This window comes from Salvelinus alpinus, chromosome 22 (assembly GCF_045679555.1).
Source record: "Salvelinus alpinus chromosome 22, SLU_Salpinus.1, whole genome shotgun sequence".
NCBI classification, from domain to species: Eukaryota; Metazoa; Chordata; class Actinopteri; order Salmoniformes; family Salmonidae; genus Salvelinus; species Salvelinus alpinus.
Window position 1 is genome coordinate 26,226,673 of NC_092107.1, and position 15,970 is coordinate 26,242,642.

General features: G+C 42.8%; 1 long non-coding RNA gene across 1 annotated transcript; it reads left to right on the forward strand.

Moving 5' to 3' along the window:
- Nucleotides 1–5,714: 5,714 nt before the first annotated feature.
- LOC139549316 (uncharacterized) lies at nucleotides 5,715–11,458 on the forward strand. The gene is made up of 4 exons (XR_011669865.1): nucleotides 5,715–5,892; nucleotides 9,747–9,797; nucleotides 10,836–10,882; nucleotides 11,096–11,458. It is a non-coding gene; the product is annotated as an uncharacterized lncRNA (long non-coding RNA).
- Nucleotides 11,459–15,970: the final 4,512 nt, after the last annotated feature.

A 15,970-nucleotide genomic window follows, 5' to 3' on the forward strand; every position in this document is an offset into this window, starting at 1 on the left:
TTGTAGGCCTACCAGTGGCCTACCATCAAAAACTATAGAGAAAATGCATCCCATAACATCAAAAGTTTTAGAACACCTATTCATTCAAGGGTTTTTCTTTATTTTTACTATTTTCTACATTGTAGAATAATACTGAAGACATCAAAACTATGAAATAACACATATGTAATCATGTAGTAACCAACAAATTATTAAACAAATCCAAGTATATTTTATATATTCTAACAGCCCAAGACAAATAAAATAAAAAGGCTATATTGTTGTTGTATTATTTATTTATTTTTAAACTTTTTACCCCTTTTTACTGATATCCATTTGGTAGTTACAGTCTTGTCCCATCGCTGCAACTCCCGTACGGACTCGGGAGAGGCGAAGGTCGAGACCCATGTGTCCTCCGAAACACGACCCTGCCAAGCCGCATTGCTTCTTGACACACTGTTCGCTTAACCCGGAAGCCAGCAGTACCAATGTGCCGGAAGAAACACTGTACAACTGGCGGCCGAAGTCAGCGTGCATGTGCCCGGCCTGCCACAAGGAGTTGCTAGAGCGCGATGAGACACGAACATCCCGGCTGGCCAAACCCTCCCCTAACAACGCTGGGCCAATTATGCACCGCCTCATGGGTCTCCCGGTCACGGCTGGCTGCAACACAGCCTGGGATCGAACCCGGGTCTGTAGTGCCTTAGACCTTTGCTCCACTGGGGAGGCCTTTATCTTCCCTCTGTGGGCTGATATTTCTGCACCACAGTCCCGGGGGAGCTGCGCGGCAGTCTTGGGGCTACTGCACGTGCACAGTTCAGAGGGAACATTGGTCCTCACTGTATTCTGGATGGTTCTCATCTGCCTAACACATTCAAACGGTCTTTCTATACTGTATGTAGTATGGCAACAGTGATTCAGGTTGCATATTCTAATCCATTGTTTTTTATATTTTCTATCAAATAAGTCAAAATGACAGGATAATTAGGATAATTAGTTAATTATATAAACGCAGAAGGGAAAATCTTCAGGTAAAATGAGGTGACAGCTCAACTGAGCGAAGGAAGTTGATATAAGATAAACAAAGACTTATGTAGCTCCCATATGTATCTCCTAACAGTCTTTGTAACATTTGATGCGGAGGACCAGGTAAAGAATAAAATGATGAGCTACAATGAAATATGAAGTTTGCGCCCACCCACCCAAATACACACACACACAGAATTCAAACAGATGTATCTCATTGGCAGTTGGCAGAGAATAACTGTGTCAGGTGGTTTGTTTAAATATTCGATCTAAGACTGTGATACTCACCTTTTAGCACACAACACACCACTGAAGTATGGAGGGTCCAATGGCATGAGCTCCTATGGAAGAGAAACATTATATTACTAACTGTCTTGGTGCAAACACACCAAGACAGTTGTGAAGAGGGCACGACAACACCTTTTCCCCCTCAGGAGAATGAAAAGATTTGGCATGGGTCCCCAGATCCTCAAAAAGTTCTACAGCTGCACCAACGAGAGCATCCTGACCGGTTGCATTACCACCTGGTATGGCAACTTCTCGGCATCTGACCGTAAGGCGCTACAGAGGGTAGTGCGTACGGCCCAGTACATCACTGGTGGCCAAGCTTCCTGACATCCAGGACCTATATACTCGGCGGTGTCAGAGGAAGACCCAAAAAATTGTTAAAGACTCCAGTCACCCAAGTCATAGACTGTTCTCTCTGCTACCGCACGGCAAGCGGTACCAGAGCGCCAAGTCTAGGACCAAAAGGCTCCTGGACAGCTTCCACCCCCAAGCCATAGGACTGCTGAACAATTCATCAAATGGCCACCTGGACAATTTACATTGGGTTACCAACATCTCACTACGGACTCATATCTTTAGATGCACATTACTAAATCAGTTAGGATATAAATATTTATAAAAGACAACAAAGCAGTATTTACCGCAATACGGAGGTTGAATCTGGGGTTAATCATTTCAAAGTCTATTGCGGTTCTGTATGGGAAGAGATTTATAATGAGTGGCTGATGTGATTGCTGACTTCACTGTTAGGCCTAATTCAAATTAAACTAAATATGTAAATAATTGCATGAAGTGTATTCATCTATTCAATTAACTATTATTTCTGCTTTATAGGCAATTTGGTAGGCAAAAAAATGGAAGTCTGAAAGTTCCAGCATATAAATTATAATTCACACATTTGTATTTTAGGATTCTTCAAATATATATATTTTTCAAACATAAAAACCTTTACTTCACTAAACTTAGAAAGCACTGAGCAATTAACTCTCTCAAGGTTATATCGTCACCTTGTGGTAGAGAGGATACATATCATCTTTTCAAAACAAAGGTGGAGAAAATATATTTCCTTCCTAGAGAACAATGGAGGTTTACTCAGTAGCAGTGCAAATGTCATGGTACAGTATGGACACTCAATCATATTTTAAATGGTAAGTTTACAAACATATTATGATCAATAGAATTGAAACTTGTATGTCATTATCGTAAACGGTGAAATAAGTACAACTAGTTATAATTGTAACTGCTTAGCATATAATAAGAAAATACCTTCAGTATTTACCTGGCTAAAAGAGAAGGAATATAATATTGTTTACAGAAACTCATTCAACAATTTTAGATGAAGTTGTGTGGAAAAGGGACTGGGTGTCACGTCCTGAACTTAGTTCCGTTTTTGTGTCTCTATTTTAGTTTGGTCAGGGCGTGAGTTAGGGTGGGCAGTCTATGTTCTTTTTTCTAGGTTGTTGTTTTTCTATGTGTTTGGCCTGGAGTGGTTCCCAATCAGAGGCAGCTGTTTATCGTTGTCTCTGATTGGGAGCCATATTTAGGTAGCCTGTTTTCCATTGTGTGTTGTGGGTGATTGTTTCTAGTGTTAGGGTCACCTTTCAGGACTGTTTCGGTTTTCGTTATCATTCACTTTGTTATTTTTGTATTATGTCGTGTTCAGTTTTATTAAACTATCATGGACACTTACCACGCTGCGTATTGGTCCGATCCTTCATACTCCTCATCTGAAGAGGAGGAAAATCGTTACACTGGGGGGGAAAAATATACTTCTCCCATGGGCAAAGAAACTCAAAAGGGGTGGTGTTATTAATTAACAATAATTTTGATATGAATATGCAAATTGTCCAAACAGATCCGCAAGGACCATAACAGATTTGGCTCATTAATCTATACGGTCCAAATAATGATGATCCATGCTTCTTTGAAAATATATAATAATTGATCAAGCCTACAAGCAATACAAGACTCTATTATTATGGTGGGAGATTATAATTTCTGTATTTAGAAAAAAGAAAATAAGAAAATCACATTACAAACTATCACCCTCATGCACTAAAGGAAATCACGAATATCATGGATATATTGGAACTAGTGGATATATGGAGGCTTAAATATCCTGACCTAATGAAAAATACAAGGCAGAGGCTCAATCAAGCTAGTCGTTGGCACCAAAAGTTTTTTTTTAAGTATTGATAGGGGACAGAATGCGGTCGGACCATCAAATAATTGGTATATACATTACTCTTACAGGATTTCAACGTGGGCGAGGATATTGGAAATGTTATCAAATTCTATTGGATAACAACTTATTTATAACCAGGACAGAAGAATTTCTAAAATATTTTTTTCAACATAGGTACAGCAGATCCTCCTATTGTAATGGACACTTATAAATGTGGCTTTATAGGCCATGCAATTCAATACTCATCTTAAAAAAAAAAAAACTGGACTAACAGTCCAGATAGATAGAAAACTGTACCATAGAGGCACAGAATAAGTTAGAGGAAAAAAAAAAAAAACTGGAGGAACTTATTCAAGAAAGATCAAGTGTGGGTTGTAGACTCCGTCTCATGCTACCACTAGAGTGAGAGCACCGCCAGCATTCAAAAGTGACCAAAACATCAGCCAGGAAGCATAGGAACTGAGAAGTGGTCTGTGGTCACCACCTGCAGAACCACTCCTTTATTGGGGGTGTCTTGCTAATTGCCTATAATTTCCACCTTTTGTCTATTCCATTTGCACAACAGCATGTGAAATGTATTGTCAATCAGTGTTGCTTCCTAAGTGGACAGTTTGATTTCACAGAAGTGTGATTGACTTGGAGTTACATTGTGTTGTTTAAGTGTTCCCTTCATTTTTTTGAGCAGTGTATTTTAATCTCCAGTTGAGTAAAAGTAACTTTGTTACGGTCACAAAATGATTTTTTTTAAATGTGGTAAACAGCGCCACACTCAGGCAGAAAACGGAATGTTCTATTTTCAGCCAGGCCCATATTTTCAAAGATAAACATTTATTATATCTATATTTGATCAAAATACCTAGTTTTGTTGTGATCACAATAAAATCCCAATAATTCAGGTATAGAGCCACACAGTCAGGCAGACACATCTGAATGTTCTATCACAAAGTTTCCCTGGCTGATATGGATTTTACTTAGAAATACTATAAGAGTAAATTAATAGATGACAGTCACCGCTATTAACCTGTCTCCAATATAATCGCATAATTTACAGAGACCCACCGTGGACATTCGTGTGAAAAGGTGTTCCATAGTCTGTTTTATACAACGGGTGGGTCTAATCCTGTACACTGACTGTTGGTTAAAAGCGCATCCCAGCCGGTGTCTATTCCACAAACTACCACCAGCTAAATCTATGACGTTAAAATGGCTATTTACTCTGTTCCATTTGACTGCGCAATCCACTGTCTCATCAACCCAGCCAGGCATATTATAAACTTGATCTCCACTATAAAAAGCATCTAGACATTATCTCAATTTTTTTGGGGAATAACATTTAGTTTCCAACAGCAGAGATTTGTATAAACCTTGGTCTGTCTCTCCGATATTTGCAACATTGTTTCAATATTTAAATTCGATCTACAGCTGTCCCATAGTAATGAACGAGACGGGACGAGATAGACAGGCAGGCAGCGTTTCTCAGCCAGTCGAAATCATGAATCAGCTGGCATCACAAAAAAATGTCAATTGAAAAAAGGTAAAACGAAACGAAGTGCAGTTACTGTAGTTGGCTAGCTCCTCTGAACAAGTGTCCTGACGAGTGAGCACATTTTCTATGCCAAGCGAAATCGTGCCTCATTAGCTCATTGTTATGGATGAATCCAAATAAATGTCACTAGAAAACAGCTTAAACAAATGCAGCTACTGTTGTTATTCTGTCTGCACTGTTTGACGTGACTGTAAGTAAGCCGTAGTTGGCTAGCTAAACGATAAGGACGTTGCCAGCCAGTATGGCAATGGAACATTTAGAATGAAGGACTTGGTCGCGCCCATAGATACAGAACAAAAAGACTGAACAACTGGGTCGCGTCTCTGGCAACCGAACCAATAGAACGAACGCCCAGCCGGCTTGGGTAGCAACCCTAGATTGGTCTCGGGAATATATCTTGTGGAAGGATGAAATGATAAATTAATAAAAAATAACGTTTTGAATGAAAATATGTCAATCATTATTTGAATATGTTGGTAACCCGTTGTATAAAAGTGATAATGCCCTCCACGCCGGTGTTTGAAAGATATATTTGCACATTTGCCGGTGTTGTGCCGAAAATCTCCCCCCATGCCAAAATTCTCCCCACATTCGCGTGAACGCCCACACACTACATTTTTCATTGCTGCGACTTGCTGAGAAGCCCCTGACTGCAGGGTGTGGGCGGAGTCAAACGTCGGGGCCGGGCTCCATGTGGGCGGAGTCAAATGTCGGGGCCGGGATCAATGGGTGCGGAGTCTAAAGCGTTTAACCCAAAACCTTCCCATCTCCTTTGAGGTCACACAAGTTGAGGTAAACGTCGATGTTGTCAACGAAAGCGAATCTTAATCAAACCTAACCTACATGGATAGCAATATAAACCATGGAAGTAAGTGAGACTGGTAATATTCATGTTATACCAGTGCAGTGGTATATTTTTTATATAACCAACTACCGCACTAATGTTAGCATAGCGTTAATTAGCACCCATTTGCACGTAAGCAAGCTAGCTAATTGGTCACAATAAGGGACACTTATTTGGACAAATTTGCCTACTTGAGCAGTAAGCCTAGGTTTACATGTACAGTTATGTAATCAATTTGATTGTTGATTTTCTGTGTTTCTTCAATGTATGCCTTGCTGTGTTTGGCTGGCTCTAAATGTCTATGTTGATGCCATTCCCATAGTTGCACATAGCGAGTCTACACAGCCTACACAAATTCAGCAAAAAAAGAAATGTCCTCTCACTGTCAACTGCGTTTATTTTCAGCAACTTAAACATCTGTAAATATTTGTATGAACATAAAAAGATTCAACAACTGAGATAAACTGAACAAGTTTCACAGGGATGTGACTAACAGAAATTGAATAATGTGTCCCTGAACAAAGGAGGGAGGGGGGTTAAAAGGTAACAGTCAGTATCTGGTGTGGCCACCAGCTGCATTAAGTACTGCAGTGCATCTCCTCCTCATGGACTGCACCAGATTTGCCAGGTCTTGCTGTGAGATGTTACCCTACTCTTCCACCAAGGCACTGTAATGGCTTTCGTCGGTAGAAGGAGAGGAGGACCAAAACGCAGCGTGGTGCGTATCCATAATTTATTAGAATACTTCTCAATATGAACAAAAACAATAAACAGACGAAAAACCAACAAAGCTACAGTCCCGAACTAGTGAACACAGAAAAAAAAACAGGAACAATCACCCACAAACCAACAGTGAAAACAGGCTACCTTAATATGGTTCCCAATCAGAGACAATGCAAAACACCTGCCTCTGATTGAGAACCATATCAGGCCAAATGACAAACCTCAACATAGAAACACATAACATAGACTGCCCACCCCAACTCACGCCCTGACCATACTAACTAAAGACAAAAACAAAGGAAAATAAAGGTCAGAACGGGACAGTACCCCCCCCCCCCCCAAAGGTGCGGACTCCGGCTGCAAAACCTGAACCTATAGGGGAGGGTCTGGGTGGGCGTCTGTCCGCGGTGGCGGCTCTGGCGCGGGACGTGGACCCCACTTAACCATAGTTTTAGTCCGCCTCAACCGCCCCCGTGGCCTCTTACGAGCGGCGCTCCTTGCCGCCGACCTCTGACTGGGGACCCTAGCCATGGGTCCCGAATGGACGGGAGATTCCGGCAGCACCGGAGTAAAGGACGACTCCGGCAGCGCCGGACAGGCGGGAGACTCCGGCAGCGCCGGAGTGAAAGGCAATCACGGCATCGCCGGCTTAACAGGCAGCTCTGGCAGCTCCTGGCTGACTGACGGCTCTGGCAGCTCCTGGCTGGCTGGCGGCTCTGGCAGCTCCTGGCTGGCTGGCGGCTCTGGCAGCTCCTGGCTGGCGGCTCTGGCAGCTCCTGGCTGGCGGCTCTGGCAGGTCCTGACTGGCGGGCGGCTCTGGCGGCCCCTGACTGGCGGGCGGCTCTGGCAGCACCGGAGTAAAGGACGACTTCGGCAGCGCCGGACAGGCGGGAGACTCCGGCAGCGCCGGAGTGAAAGGCAATCCCGGCATCGCCGGCTTAACAGGCAGCTCTGGCAGCTCCTGGCTGACTGACGGCTCTGGCAGCTCCTGGCTGGCTGGCGGCTCTGGCAGCTCCTGGCTGGCGGGCGGCTCTGGCAGGTCCTGACTGGCGGGCGGCTCTGGCGGCTCCTGACTGGCGGGCGGCTCTGGCGGCTCCTGACTGGCGGGCGGCTCCTGACTGGCGGGCGGCTCTGGCGGCTCCTGACTGGCGGGCGGCTCCTGACTGGCGGGCGGCTCTGGCGGCTCCTGACTGGCGGGCGGCTCCTGACTGGCGGGCGGCTCAGGACAGACGGGCGGCTCTGACGGCTCAGGACAGACGGGCGGCTCTGGCGGCTCAGGACAGACGGGCGGCTCAGACGGCGCAGGGCAGACGGGCAGCTCAGGCGGCGCTGGGCAGACGGGCAGCTCAGGCGGTGCTGGACAGACGGGCACACCTGTAGGGAGGAGACGGAGAGACAGCCTGGTGCGTGGGGCTGCCACAGGACCCACCAGGCTGGGGAGACCTACAGGAGGCTTGGTGTTAGGAAGAGGCACCTGAAGGACCGTGCTGTGGGGGAGCACTGGAGCTCTGGTTCGCAGCCTTGGCCCCAAAAAAATGTGGGTCTGCCTCTCGTACCTGTCGCGCTGCCGTGCTGCCTCCTCATATCGCTGGCTCCTCTCTCCGGCTGCCTCTGCTCTCCTAGCTGCCTCCACCTGTTCCCATGGGAGGCGATCCCTTCCAGCCAGGATCTCCTCCCATGTGTAGCAGCCCTTGCCTTCCAAAACGTCTTCCCATGTCCATTCCTCCTTCTTGCGCTGCTCTTGCTGCCGCTGCCTGTTACCACGCTGCTTGGTCCTTTTGTGGTGGGTAATGGCTTTCGTCGGTAGAAGGAGAGGAGGACCAAAGCGCAGCGTGGTGCGTATCCATAATTTATTAGAATACTTCTCAATATGAACAAAAACAATAAACAGACGAAAAACCAACGAAGCTACAGTCCCGAACTAGTGAACACAGAAAAAAACAGGAACACATGAACAGGAACAATCACCCACAAACCAACAGTGAAAACAGGCTACCTTAATATGGTTCCCAATTAGAGACAATGCAAAACACCTGCCTCTGATTGAGAACCATATCAGGCCAAATGACAAACCTCAACATAGAAACACATAACATAGACTGCCCACCCCAACTCACGCCCTGACCATACTAACTAAAGACAAAAACAAAGGAAAATAAAGGTCAGAACGTGACAGGCACCTGCATGTTCCTGGACATTTCTGGGGGGAATGTCCCTAGCCCTCACCCTTCGATCCAAAAGGTCCCAGACATGCTCAATGGGATTGAGATCTGGGCTCTTCGCTGGCCATGGCAGACATTGCAATTTATTGCCCTGGCCACATCTGCAGTCCTCATGCCTCCTTGCAGCATGCCTAAGGCATGTTCACGCAGATGAGCAGGGACCCTGGGCATCTTTCTTTTTGTGTTTTTCAGAATCAGTAGAAAGGCCTCTTTAGTGTCCTAAGTTTTCATAACTGTGACCTTAATTGCCTACCGTCTGTAAGCTGTTAGTGTCTTAACGACCGTTCCACAGGTGCATGTTCATTAATTGTTTATGGTTCATTGAACAAGCATGGGAAACAGGGTTTAAAGATCTGTGAATTTATTTGGATTTTTACGAATTATCTTTGAAAGACCGGGTCCTGAAAAAGGGACGTTTCTCTTTTTTTGCTGAGTTTAGTATATACAATAATGAAATACATGGCAAGTCAAGAAAAGTCATTGCAACTTGTCCACACTGCAAACAGAAGTTAAATAAGAAAAACTTCAAAACATATTTACGAAGAAGTCATGCACATTGCTTTGAAACAGTGTCCAAGGAAACATTTTTGGCATGTGAGTGCATTGATGTGAGAAATGGTGTGTTTGCAGTCAAATACATTTTCTGGTCCAGCAAAACCCATACATGTTGTGAAAAATACTTGGGCTAATTCAGTTCCAACTTTGTTCAAAACTGTTATGAAAGCTGGAGTATTAAAACGCTGTTGAATTGTACTTTTTCTTTACTTTCACATACACTGTGTTCACATAAACATTGCTCGGATCTTGTCCCCTGGACCTTGGAGGACTTTTGTGGATGATGATCTGGTTAGATATTCCTTTAAATTATTCCACTGAACTGTACCATTTGATTGTCATTCCTTTATTGAAAATTGTACCTTGTTCACACCACAGGGCCTACCAAAGCAAGGTTTCTCAAGCAACTGTGGGGTGTTTGTTTTGATGGTAAGATGTTGGCTATTCAGTATATTATATTAGTCCTATTATCTGTTATAACATATGAAAAGTTATTATTTCTGTGCGTGCAGTATGTAAAGCACACTATTGTTATTGCTCATACTTTTTCTTGTTTATTATTCTTGACACTTTTTGGGACCTGTTTTTACATACACAATTCATACATCAAACTCCTACAGAGCTGGATGCCGGGGGGGGGGGGGGGGGGGTTGTTGTCTTCTACATCCTGAAATATATTCCTGGGGGGGTGGTATTATCATTATTGTTATCATAACAATCAAACTTAACACCTACTCTTTCTTAACTTACACTACACTGTACATTGCAATGGAAGCACAGTGTGATTTCACTGAGGTATGTATAAATTATGAATTTCTCATCACTAGTGGATATGTTTTTTGGGATCCCCATCCGATTGTGTGATTTTCTTTTTCAAAGGAAAACATGCAGCAAATTAGGCGATGGTGGTGCCTAGTTCTCCTGCAGAACTTTCCCATGCCGTACGTCTTGAACATTATAAAAACTTTTCATTTGCATCCTTTAAATCACTTGTTTCACTGTAGCCAGACTGACCTGAATATATTTCTGTATGTATGTATGTGTGTCATTCATGGTCATGGTTGAAAGATCGAAAAAGCCAGCGAAAACAAAACACACTACAGGGAGGTGTCATTAGTGGTATAGTCTTAAACCAATGTTTAAAGACTAACCCCCCCCCCAAGAAGGCACAGTACATCAGCATCCGGCTCTGCAGGATCAGGTACTGTATAGGCTATTAGCTAAAGTAAGGTGCATTCTTGTACACACATCCCTAGAGGTTACATTACTTAATTTCTTTATTTAACCTTTATTTAACTAGGCAAGTGAGTTAAGAACAAATTCTTATTTACAATGACAGCCTAGGAACAGTGGGTTAGGGGCAGAACAACAGATTTTTATCTTGTCAGCTCGGGGATTCGAGGCCCAACGCTCTAACCACTAGGCTACCTGCTGCCCCTTAATGACCACTGTCTGTTTTCTTTCTAGGCGATACTGAAAACAAAATGCACGGCGAACTGGGAGCTGTGAACTGGGTATGTAGTCTACTGTGTGTAATCCTGAAGACTTGATGCATGGCAAGATATAATAGTTGGGATGACTTGTTTAGTAGTTATAGATATCACTGAAAACCCCTTTAGTAATAGGGGCTTTTGTTTGCATGGTGGTATAGTGAAAGTGGAGTGTAATTTGACCTGATCACCCAATGAGGCACTACTCTTAATATTTATTCTTCCTTTTTCTTCAAGGAAGCAGATGTTCTTCTAAGCGACACCCTAGAGGCAGCAAGGTGATGTGAACTCCAAACATTTAAAGGCACTGTTTCCCTCCCTAGTGTAATTGGGATGGAAGGGGAAGACCGCATTACAACCCTTAAAGAACTAAGTTGTATGATGGCCTGGATGAAGATGAAAATGTTCTCCTCAAGGAACCATTCATGTTACAGAGAGATTATGAGTTGTTCTATTTGGAGGCAGTTGACAACAAGAAAATTACTGTCTTTGTCTCTTGAGGAGCAAAGTCTTTTTTGAAGAGTGGTCAAACTTTGTCTGCTGTGTTAATTGTTTCAATTGTTAATTGTGTTATGTTTAGTAAAGATGACGTAGAAGTCACCCTGAGTCTCTGATCTCTTTACTGGAGCTGGTAAAACTTAATGTACAAAGCACATTCAGCTTGTCAGTATGTCTATATGGTATAGTCTGTCTCCATTCTCATGAGGAAAGTAAATAACATTATAAATCAGGATAGGTAGTAACTGTGTGTATATATGCTCAATTAACTAATATAATTACAAAGTTATAACATTTATCAACACAATTTTAACAGTACATAACAAGTCTGCTGTTCACTGCAACAATATCAGTAGCTTGTCTCAAATATAGCAAAAAGTGTTACATCTGCTGGTACTTTATAATATTTCTTACAATCTTCAAAAATGAAATATGTTTGTATTCAACTTGTGCATTGCGCAAATGTGTGTTACTGTCAAACATCAGATGGACAAAAAAAAGTGGGCAGGGTCAAATGTGGGCAGAGTCAAATATATTGCTAGCTGGATTGAATTCTCCGTTAGCTATCCAGAGAAATGTTGAGCAACATTAGCCAACTTATCTGATCAAATAATTGACTTTATGGTGTGAAAATTAGCTTGCTAATAAAGTCAGACAGCTAACGTTACAACATCAGATTAGCTAACATTAGTAACCTAACCAATTCACTATAGTATTAACTGGTATACGTCTCCTTGCCGTTTCTCAAGTTATAACGCGTTAGTTGCTTACTGGACCCTGGCAATCTGTGTGAAATGTTAACTAGTTAACTAGCTAACAAAGTAACCACTATCTGTTAACTAATGTTTTCCCTCTACAGTGTGTGGTTAATTTTCAGAATTAGAGAATTAGGTGAAAATGAGGCATTACTTGTTAAACAAGTGGATTCAGGGATCAAGTGTAGCTGGAGCTGGGCCTGGCTTAAGCTGGATAGAGTATAGAGTTGAAAGGAACACAATACACTTTCCCTCTTTCTCACTTTTGCTGGCACATTGTGGAACAGTGTAATAATTTGCAGTGTAGCCCAAAGATATTGTTTTGTTGTGTTGAACTTGACAGTAACACGTGTGTGTGTGAGTGAGAGGGGATTATACTTTTTTTTACTCAATGAATGGTATGTTTGCACACATGTAGCCTTGTGCACTTGATCAATGTCAACTATAGTGGCCACTATAATAGAGCAAAAATAGAATGCCTGTTTGTTTCATTCTATTTTGACTTTATGATGTTCTATTATAAAGGCTGTCATAGTAACAAGCATTCTATTATAAAGGCTGTCATGGCTAACTGCAATATTAGTGTACTGTTTTTTCTCAAGACTTGAGTGTCATTTGCAGTAAAGTCTAGACAACAAATAACATTGGATTGCTTTCTTTACACTTTTTAGCTGAGTTAGGTTAACATTAACCACTTTTTATTTTACACACAGAGACTGATCATGTAGATCATATTCTTTGTTGTTTAATGAGTTAAAACCTGCATTTCCCACTAGCAGGGATATTTTGCATGTTTTAGTGCAACAAAAAAAAAGTGTCACCTTTTTGGGCCCTCAGCAGTTTACATCCCTGTCTAACTTGTTAACAATTTCTGCTAGTTAGTTTTTGCTACCATGTGGGTTTTAGCTTGGTTCATTTTAAAACATTTATCTTTCAAATGAGTTGTTTAATCTAACTGCTTAACTATTTATCTGTACATGGAATTGTATTTGTTGTTTTTTTTACTCATTTTTTCTAATCTTTACAGGAAAATGCCACGGGCACTATCTGATGTGTGGAGACATTTCACTGCAGCTAATGTAGAAGGAAAAGCTGTGTGCATTTTAGGGCTGAATGGAATACATCCTGTGGCGTACGGCATTAGCATCAAATAGCCCCCGCGATATGCAACTTTTCAGGGAAGTTAGGAACCAATATACACAGGCAGTTAGGAAAGCAAAAGCTAGCTTTTTCAAACAGAAATGTGCATCCTGCAGTAAAGTCCATGGAGAATAAGAGCACCTCCTCCCAGCTGCCCACTGCACTGAGGCTAGGAAACACTGTCACCACCGATAAATCCACAATAATTGAGAATTTCAATAAGCATTTTTCTACGGCTGGCCATGCTTTCCACCTGGCCACCCCTGCACCCCCCACAGCAACTTACCCAAGCCTCCCCCATTTCTCCTTAACACAAATCCAGATACCTGATGTTCTGAAAGAGCTGCAAAATCTGGACCCCTACAAATCAGCAGGGCTAGACAATCTGGACCCTCTCTTTCTAAAATTATCAGCCGAAATTGTTGCAATCCCTATTACTAGACTGTTCAAACTTTCTTTCGTATTGTCTGAGATCCCCAAAGATTGGAAAGCTGCTGCGGTCATCCCCCTCTTCAAAGGGGGAGACACTCAAGACCCAAACTGCTACAGACCTATATCTATCCTACCCTGCATTTCTAAGGTCTTCGAAAGCCAAGTTAACAAACAGATCACCGACCATTTCGAATTCCACCGTACCTTCTCCGCTATGCAATCTGGTTTCCGAGCTGGTCATGGGTGCACCTCAGCCACGCTCAAGGTCCTAAACGATATTATAACCGCCATTTTCTCTGCATATATCAATGATGTCGCTCTTGCTGCTGGTGATTCTCTGATCCACCTTTACGCAGACGACACCATTCTGTATACTTCTGGCCCTTCTTTGGACACTGTGTTAACTAACCTCCAGACGAGCTCCAATGCCATACAACTCTCCTTCTGTGGCCTCCAACTGCTCTTAAACGCAAGTAAAACTAAATGCATGCTCTTCAACCGATCATTGCCCGCACCTGCCCGCCCATCCAGCATCACTATTCTGGACAGTTCTGACTTAGAATATGTGGACAACTACAAATACCTAGGTGTCTGGTTAGACTGTAAACTCTCCTTCCAGACTCACATTAAGCATATCCAATCCAAAATTACATCTAGAATCGGCTTCCTATTTCGCAACAAAGCATCCTTCACTCATGCTGCCAAACATACCCTCGTAAAACTGACAATCCTGCCGATCCTTGACTTCGGCGATGTAATTTACAAAATAGCATCCAACACTCTACTCAGCAAATTGGATGCAGTCTATCACAGTGCCACCCGTTTTGTCACCAAAAATGCTCTCGTTGGCTGGCCCTCGCTTCATATTCGTCGTCAAACCCACTGGCTCCAGGTCATCTATAAGTCTTTGCTAGGTAAAGCCCCGCCTTATCTCAGCTCACTGGTCACCATAGCAGCACCCACCTGTAGCACGCGCTCCAGCAGGTGTATTTCACTGGTCACCCCCAAAGCCAATTCCTACTTTGGCCGCCTTTCCTTCCAGTTCTCTGCTGCCAATGACTGGAACGAATTGCAAAAATCACTGAAGCTGGAGACTCATATCTCCCTCACTAACTTTAAGCACCAGCTGTCAGAGCAGCTCACAGATCCCTGCACCTGTACATAGTCCATCTATAAATAGCCCATCCAACTACCTCATGTTATTTTTTTTCTCCTTTGCACCTTTGCACCTCTACTTGCACATTCATCTTCTGCATGTGTTTTATTGCTAAATTGTAATTATTTCGCCACTATGGCCTATTTATTGCCTTACCTCCCTTAACTTACCTCATTTGCACACACTGTATATAGACTTTTTTCTACTGTGTTATTGACTGTATGTTTGTTTATTCTGTTTTGTTGTTGTTGTTCCATGTGTAACACCCGCCAGCTTAACCCAGAAGCTAGCCGCACCAATGTGTCGGAGGAAACACCGTTCAACTGGCGACCGGGGTCAGCCCGCAAGCACCCGGCCCACCACAAGGAGTCACTAGGGCATGATGAGCCAAGTAAAGCCTCACTGGCCAAACCCTCCCCTAACCCAGACAATGCTGGGCCAATTGTTCTCTGTCCAATGGGACTCCCAGCCATGGCCGGTTGTGGCACAACCCGGGAAATGAACCCGGGTCTGTAGTAACGCCTCTAGCACTGAATGCGATGCTGTGCCTTAGACCACTGCGCCACTCAGAAGGCTGCTGCCCTTGCTAGTTTTATTGTATTGACATTCCCAGGCTTAGTTACATTTGTAAATTTTTGGCCAGAATATTGAGTCATTGAAACTCTACCAGAGCATCCCAATGGAGGAAGCAATCAATTTACTAGGCCAGATAGCAATATTTTTGGGACTACCAAGAAATGTATTGTTGAATTATATTAATCATGCATTGAACTGCATCCATCTATTCTGCCAACAATGCCTTAGTATACGCTATGGAACACTGAGTCAAATAAAACCTATTTTTAAAACCTCTTATAAAGTTGGTTTTGTAGCATAAACTGTGCATTTAATATTGACTGATATTACGATTGTCTGTTTCATATCTGCAAAGTAGTTCAAATTAACGCTGTCAGATCCACTTTAAACAGGTCACTGGTTACTTTGTGTGCTAAACTTAAATGTTTTTTTTGCAATGGGAAGTAATAGTTGTACATTTCAATTGAGAAATGCTTAATGGTTGTATTTTTGTATTCTTATGATTGGGACCTACTGGCTTATTATGTCTGAGTTTATGGATTGCTTAACTTTTAA